Source organism: Ictidomys tridecemlineatus, chromosome 11 (assembly GCF_052094955.1).
Source record: "Ictidomys tridecemlineatus isolate mIctTri1 chromosome 11, mIctTri1.hap1, whole genome shotgun sequence".
NCBI lineage: Eukaryota > Metazoa > Chordata > Mammalia > Rodentia > Sciuridae > Ictidomys > Ictidomys tridecemlineatus.
This window is the reverse complement of record NC_135487.1, coordinates 101,606,670-101,615,094: the sequence shown is the minus strand read 5'-3', so window position 1 is coordinate 101,615,094 and position 8,425 is coordinate 101,606,670. Positions and strand designations below refer to the sequence as shown.

Sequence of the window (8,425 nt, the reverse complement as noted above, 5' to 3'; positions counted from 1 at the left end):
AACAAAAAACAAGAGGGAAGAAATTAGAACAAAGTGGATGGGAAAAGATAATAAGGGCCTAACCTTATTATCTTTTTCCAGGAAAAATAAAGACAGGAGAAAATGATGACACCATAAAAAAAACCAAGAAAACAGAAAAAAATTTCTCAAAAAGTTCACTAAACTTTATGAGGACAAAACCAAGTAAGATAGAAAAGCACAATGAGCAATACCAAATACAAAAGTTATCTGAATTGATCCTATGATGTTACAATGACTTAGTACTATGTATACTCTTGTAATGATGTACGATATGAAAAACAATTATCTCAATGACAACATAGATGACAAGCATCTTGCCAAACCAATTATCAAACTTCCTCCAAGAAAAAGTGGATGCAGTGCCCAGAACTCTGGCGGGTGCTAGGGGAAGAGCAGCAATGAGCAGGCTGCAACCCAAGGTGCAGGAGCAGCAAAACACGTTTGAGGCAATGACAGGAAGGAGCCAGCGCTACTCTCCCTTCAACACACACACTTCTGCTGCCACCCCCTAGTGAGTGCAAGCTCATGCAAAGCACCTGAGGCTGCTAGAACTGCTATGTAACCTGAACATGCAGGAGGAAGGTGACCCAATACGGGTGTGGCTGCCCAAGCCTCAGGGGACCAAGTTGGTGGTCACTTCTGAAGGCTCCTTCTCTTAACCCTTGTTCCCCCATTCCTGTTGCCTGGCTGGCCTAAATGACTATCTATCGCCCCAGTTCCTACACTCCATGGTGACGATTGATTAACTGGGAGAGATGGGTGGCAATGTGCTCAAAAGGCTGATGAAGCTAAGCGAGAACCACCGAGGCAGAGGTTGGGAGCTGGTGGTTGCCAAGGGTTGAGGAGCGGGGTGGATGGTGCAGTGAGTGGCGGCAGCTGGGTTGACAGCAGGGGCAGCCTCCAACCCTGGGGCTGGGCAGCACCAGTAAACGCTTGCTGCTCGATTTTTTGCACACCTTTCCTATTGGAGGTTAGGTCCACCTCCTTTGATACAACACCCAGGACAATAGGCGGAACAAAGGCTCCATGAGACTGGAGTCCAATCTGCACGCCCAAGAGTAAGCCTCTTGTACTCTAGCCTCTACTTGGCTGTCATCCTCTACTTTGAATGGAGCTTGCATGCCAAGGGCTCAGGGAGGACTGCACCATGACCCTAGTAGTGCAGGCACTCCATCCTAAGCCCCAGTGAGCAGACATCTGCTTGCTCAAACGTGACTGTGAGAAGTTTTCCTCTGCTTACCCAGAATTCTGTTCCAAAACCAAGGACCCGGCAGATATCCCACCAGTGCCACTAAGTCCTGTCACCTGGGCTGCAGCTCCAGTGGAACTGCTCTGCGCATCCAGGCAGAGGGGTCCCTTGGAGATTCTTTGGTTCCTCTATTTCTAGGGTGCCTACCACGCTTCCTGGATAGACATGCTGAATCCCTTAGGGATCACAGCCCTGTTGAATATCTCCTCCGAATGCCCAAACCACATGGAAGGATGCTACCAGTAGAAATGCATCTGGTGGAAGACAACCACAAGTCCAACATGGGCTCCTGGTTCATGGAAGCCATGGAGTAGGACTGTGTGGTAAAGGACTACCGCAGTCCAGGGATGGTGCACTGCTAGGAGGGCATCCTGTGCTCTGCTACCATCTGCTTGGCTTATCAGGAATAAGGAATGGGCAGCTGAGGCTGGAGAAGGCCTTGAGCTGCATGGAGCAGCTGTCCCAGGTGCTGGCCACATCCTGCCCCTCCAGGCCCGCCAGCCCTTCAGGCCCCTTAGGGGTGCTGCAAGCCCACTCCCACCCTTACCTCACAATTTGTCTTCAGCTTCCCTATCTTCCTGGGTGTGCACTCGGCCCTCAGCTGACTGCTGGACCTTCTCGGCCTCAGCACTACCTCCCCCAGCACTCGGAGCCACTCACCTAACCCCTAAACCAAGGTTGCTGCCAGCAAGGGATGCAAGATCCTCGTGGGGACTGAACAATATAAAATTTGTTTCAAGAGTACATAATGAGTCTAATGTCTACTATGGCAGATGTTGAAAACATTACAAAGCTCATGACATATCATCATTCATACATCTTTTTTTCATTTATCAGTTTTTTCTTTTATATCCAGGAGACCAAATGGATCTTCCTTCATATTTTTTAAAGAAAATGAGGTGTTAAAATAAAATGCTGTTCTTAACCTAATTTTGTGCACTAAAGTCAATTTATATGGTTATGCCTTATTTGGTTTTTCATAAAGTAGTTCAGGAAAGTTCAGAATGCACTTATGGCCTCAAGATCTCTTGCTAGACAACTAATTCACAGAGAGACTTTGAAAGTTTCTTCCCTCAGGGACCAACTGAACTGCATTTCTCTGGCTTCTTGCTTGACTGACATCAAGGAGAGAAAATTGGGCTAAAGGGGAGAGATGGTGAGGAGAGGAGAATAATAACAGGGTAGAAAGCTGAGCGGGCAGGAGGGTGAAGGGATGGAATCTTAAGAGGAGGCTATCCAGGAGCTAAGACCTGTGTGGTGAACCTGATATCTCCTAGAAGGTAAAGGAGGTCAGGGTCACTTACAGAGCTGATGTCAGATGGTGATGTATTTGAAGCAGGCTCTGTGACTGTGTAAGATGCAATCGTTGCTTTCGCTCCAAGTTAGTCCTTGCCTTCTTCAAAACATCATGTGTCCTGGTCACTGAAAGAAGAAAAGAGCCCCAGAAAGAAGGAATTTCCAGCTGGGCCCTACTTGCTGGGCATGCATTTTCTTCTCACCCCTCAATCATGGCTTCTTGCTGACCCCTTTGTCCCCCCCCTTCCTTCTGCAACCACAATTGCTCATGTCACAGGAGGGTTGGGCCCAGTGCATCAGACTCTCCCTTCCCAACATTCCCAGTTCCTCTGTGGTCACTGTTTATCTGCAGCACAAGTGGGACATCTGCAAGACCAGCCCTTTCCTCTGCTGCTCCACAGCTCAGGGGCACCTACGCTGGCTAACAATGAACTGCTCCATGTTCTCCTTCTGCTGGTTAGCAGTCTTCAGACGCTCAGCTGTGCTCTCAAGGAGCTTCTCCTGTTTGGATACTTGGGCTCGCAGATCCAGGAGCTCCCTTTCCATTGATTCATCCTGGGGAAGAAGGACAAGCTCTCAGACAACAGTTTGGAGACCGAATGTATCCAGTTCTTTGTGGTTCCTACCAATCAGAAGTAGAACTCTATAATCTTCTCAGCAGACTGAGTTCCCTTCATTATAACTTCTCAATCCCTCAGTTCAGAACAGTTGAGAAAAAGACCACAGGTAGGAATGTTGAGAACCTGAAAGCCCCCATTCAAGGATCAAGGAGACTGTGACTCCAGACCCACAGCAACTCCCAACTGTGAACAAGACCTCCAAATCAGTCCTTGAAGAAGTTTTGTCTCACCCTTCTCCCATCCATGCAGGACTTGGAATTTCAGAGATACTATGTCTGGGACACAGGGCTACCTGATGACAGTGTTCACATTTCAAAATGTCTGTACGAACCTGAAGATGGTAAAGTGCTTCCTTGTAATTAGCATAGTTCTTTTCCCCAAATATACCAGTTACATTAATATGGAAATAAAAACTAGTGAGCGGATCCAGATTCTAGTCCAACCAAGGCAGGACAATTCTTTAGGGGCTCTACCTTTTCCCCAGATTGGAACACAGATAAAAGGTGTGCTGGGATTCTAGGAGCATGACTGAAAGAAGCTGCAGGATCACAGTGACTTCCTTTGATCTTTTGATCAAGAAGCCCTGAGGAATGGAGAAGCTTTAAAGGCCCCTGAATTTTAGTTCAAACTCCAGATTTATTGGAAGCAGATATTTATAGATTACCAGGGCATCTATGTCTGTACTTCTCCATTTCCTTTTCTTCTCTTTGAATCATTATCTTGGGGTTTGGGGTGTGAGGACAAAGTAAGGTAATCAGAGCTTCAATGAAAACATCCACCAGGGGTCTCCCTCCAGGATGCTACATTAAGATCCAGCACATTCTAACAACCTATGTAGCTCCTGACCCTCAGAAAGCCCTGGAACTGAGAATACAGAATCTCATGGGGCAGAAGAGCAGGGCTTATACCAGAAGACAACACTGGCCTCTTACCACTTTGCCAGGCAGCCCAGGGCCGTGGAAGCTTGGTAAAGCTGCTCTCCAGAACATGGTCAGGAGTGAGGCTGACTCATCAAGGGTGTGCTGCAGGGCATGAGCACTGCTTCTTAGCTCATGGAAACATTTGCTGCCTGGTGCCTGTGGAAAGGTGGGAGGGAGCCATGGACATCACTGAAGTTGAGATATCTCAGGGCTCAGGGCATTGTAGCCCTGCACAAGACTAAAGCTTCCTTTGTTGATGAGGCACAAAGCATGGGCTGCTTGAACCTGGAAAACCCTAGCTCATCCCTTTGAGGTCCCAGGACTGAAGTGTGGCTCCTTTTACCTGGAATGACTCCTCACCTGGACACCCTATATAAGCCTGTCACAGCTCATTCCCATGTCATGTCCTCTACAGACCTTTTACCTTCCTCGCATACAATAAAAGACCCCTCTGCACCAGTGAACTCGAGGCACAAGAGGTGACTTCTCACATTGGGCCTGTGGCCCATTAGTTGGTGTGTCTCTTGCCCTGAAGTGGGGGTTACCTGGATGCAAGGCTCTGTCTATACATCCATGGGTCTCTGGTGGCTCAGACAGCACAGCCATTGGCCCTTGTTGTCTCTCAACAGAGATGTACTCTGAGAAGCATTTGCAGATTGCCTCCTCCTATTTCCAGGTTCTTACTCTTTCCACACACAAGGCCTTTATGGATGCAAATCCCTTAGTACCTGTCCATCTGATTGATTTTAATCCACATGGGTCAGCATGAGTATAACAGATAATGAGCCATGAGACCGTGCTGATTTCAACATCATATGGGCATCAACTCTTAACAAATACTTTACTGAGGATGGTGGCAACACTGCACAGACATCTCTGTGGCTCTGAGGCAGAATATCTAGTTGGTTTCCTATACCACAGAGTAGAACATAGAATCAATCAGGAGATAGTGAAACAAGGGCTTGGCTAGAATAATTGGAAGATGCTTTCTCTGTCATTGGGAGATGGAGACCACAAAAATAAATAGGGGAGAAGAAACTAGAATTAAGGATGAAGGGGACAAAGAAAGAGTGAAGGCAGGAGCTGCAGGTGTGACTACCTCTGAGCCCTGAGCTTCAAGTCCCAGGAAGTTGCATGTGGGTGTCAGGAGAGACTGGATCTGTTCAACCAGCTGTTTCCCCTCCGCAATCTGCTCTCTGAGAGCAGTATAGTCATCAATGTGGCCTATGATGTGGCGGCCATGCTTGTTGGCGAAGGAGCCATCCTTAGTATCACCCTCTAGCTTCAGAGAGTTCTTCATTTCTGAAGGATCATTTGAATCCAGCTCTGAAAAAGAAAACCACAATAATAAAGATCTGCTGTTATTCATGATAATATCCTAGGTTCTCACCATTGCAGAGACAGTGAAAGATCCCAGGCTCAAGAAAGGCAGCCTTCAGAAATGCAGGGTGGCTCAAGACCATGGACACCTTTTGGTTTCTTTATTTTTATAATCTTTCTTACATGATTACATGATGATAAACTTTCACAAAAAAATTTTGATTTCATTGACAAGTGGGCTATTCAGGAAAATATTATAAACATGAAAGTTTTCTGTATAGAAAAGGCACAGACAATTGAATAAGAATGTGTACAGGGCAATGACCCAAAGAGAGCAATAGGACAACTGCGGCAAGAAGAAGAATGAGAAGAAAGGCAGCCACAGAAGACTCAAGGAACATGGATGACGCTTTCTCTGTCAGGAAAAAGGATTTCGCACACAGAAAATTTTCTAAATTCACATGACACACTTACAGAGGACCAACAGTTATTTGCATTAATAATTTTTCTTCATTGGGTCCAAGCCCTTTAGTTGTCATATTTATACCATTTGTCCTGGTGACAATGACAGTTATCTGAACCAGGAGAAGAGAAAGAAGAGCTGTGGAGGATCAGAGTTAGAAAATCCATGCCAACACCCCAAATACAGAGGAAACACCTGAATCTAGGGAGTAAAAACAACCAGTGTCAAGGACATCACAAACAGCCTGCACCCCAAATCATGCACAGTCTAGCCTTCACCACACAAGATCTAAGGTGCCAGGATTTCCCTCTCATATCATTAGCCTATATATGTCACATAGAAAAGCAAAAGTCAACAGATTGATATGTTTCTATTATTTGGAAAAAAATGTTTGATGTCTGGATATTCCACATGAATGTAACTTCCAGTAAAAACTTGTTAGGTACAATTTCATAAACCAACTTTGAGTATAATTTTCTTTTCTAGTACAATGCCTTGTAGTGAAATTTAAATATGTACAAAATCACATACATATATAAAATACACATACATATGCATATATGTGAAACATGTATATGTTAAAATATTTATCAAGGGCTAGGGTGCAGAGTTCAGTGGTAGAATGAAGAAAAAGAAACTACTCTATAGAGTTTGGCAGGTCTGGCACACACAGAAGAACTTGGGTTCAAATTCTCTGTATTACAAAATTTTATCAAAATGTAAGCTATCAATAAAGGAGTTCCTGGTAAAAGGAGAGTGAGTCACAGCCAGGTTCCAGTTCAGGCCTCTGGAAGCTGGGAACAAGAGGAAGAGCAGGGACTGAGCCATGCTGCTGCATCTCAGCTGGTACATGGGAAAGCAGTGACAGGGAAGCCCTGTCAGGAGAAAGTGAAGTGGAGACTCAACACCACACCCACGATAGCAGCTCCAAAAGGGCAAGGCAGCAACCTAATATATGCTGAGCAATTCTTGCCAGCTGGGTACTGTGCTTAGCAGTTTACAGATATCTCTTACTTATAGGCCACAATAAAAAGTCCATGAAATTGTCCACTTTCATCTGACACTTGAGGTAATTATCTGAAAAATGTGTATTCAGTGCAACCAGAGAAAATAAGGATTAACATGACCCAAGAATATCTGGCATGAGAATTTCAAGGCTCAGACTTAGAGGAATCTGAGTGTGTGTTTACATACATATCATATATATGTGTCAGAATCATAAAATTTATTTATCTATTAAGGTGATTCCACCATTTAGTGAAATGTGGTTCTATAAACATTGAGGTGGCTGTCACTGAAGTATGCTGATTTTAGAATCTTTGGCAAAATACCAAGGAGTGTGCAGATCCTCACAGGATGCTTACATCTCTAGTTTTTTGATGAATCTCTACAGTGGTTTCTGGACTTGTACTAGTCTGCAGTCCCATTAACAATATACAAGTGTATATTTTCCCCACAACCTTGCCTGCATTTTTTTATGTATATTCTTGAACATTGCAATTCTGGAGTCAGATAAAATTTTAGTATTTCTTTCATTTGCTTTCTCTAATTGCTAGTGATATTGAACCTTTTCTCATTTGGGTATTTGTAATTTTTTTCTTAAGAAGTTTCGATTTCATTTTTTCTATTGCCCATTTATTGATTGGGTTATTTGGGATATTTTTGTATGAAGTGCTTTGAGTTATTTATATATTTAGAGTATTAATCCCTTATCAGATGAGTAGCTGGCCAAGATATTTTTCCCATTCTGTAGGCTCTCTCTTCACACTCTTCTTTCTTTCTTTTGCTGGGAAGAAGTTTTGTAATTTGATGGTGTCCCACTTATTTATTCATAGTTTCAGTTCATGTACTTTTGAGGAAGCTGGGGCCAGCAATTATATGTAGAATGTTGGCCCTATGTTATTTTCTAACAGTTGCAAGGTTTCTGGTCTAATTCCTAAGTGTTTTATCCATTTTCATTTGAGTTTTGTGCAGGGTGAGAAATAGGGTTTTAGTGTGATTTTTCTAGATAGTTATCTAGTTGTCCCAGAGCCATTTATTAAAAATAGTCTTTCCTCCAATGTATATTTTTGCACCTTTGTTAAGTATCAGAGGGCTCTAAGTATTGGATTTGTCTCTGTCTTCTATTCTGTCCTATTGGTCTTTGGGTCTATTTTTGTGAGAATATCATGCTGTTTTGTTACTAGAGCTGGACAGCATTACTTATTGTCTGGAGTTTTGTATTTAACAGTGGTACCAATAATAAAAAACAAACTGAAATAGAAAACTACTTCAAGAATTAGATAGTAGGAGACAACTATGTAGGCTAATATATTAACATCCCAACTTGAAGTGGTGGAAATTACAATATATATTGAGGAATACAGTATTTTTCTTTTGGCAGAGCTATTTTTATTTAATACTTTTACTTTATTTATTTTTACGTGGTGCTGAGGATCCAATCAGTGCCTCACACATGCTAGGCAAGTGCTCCGCCACTGAGCTACAATACCAAATCTAGGAATACAGTATTTTTATTGAAAATTCTTTTTAAAAA

At 43.5% G+C, this 8,425-nt stretch overlaps 1 pseudogene; it reads left to right on the top strand.

The window, feature by feature from the left end:
* The first annotated feature begins 323 nt into the window (after positions 1 to 323).
* On the top strand, positions 324 to 1,903 carry LOC144368184 (dual specificity protein phosphatase 4 pseudogene; annotated as a pseudogene).
* The last annotated feature ends 6,522 nt before the right edge of the window (positions 1,904 to 8,425 follow it).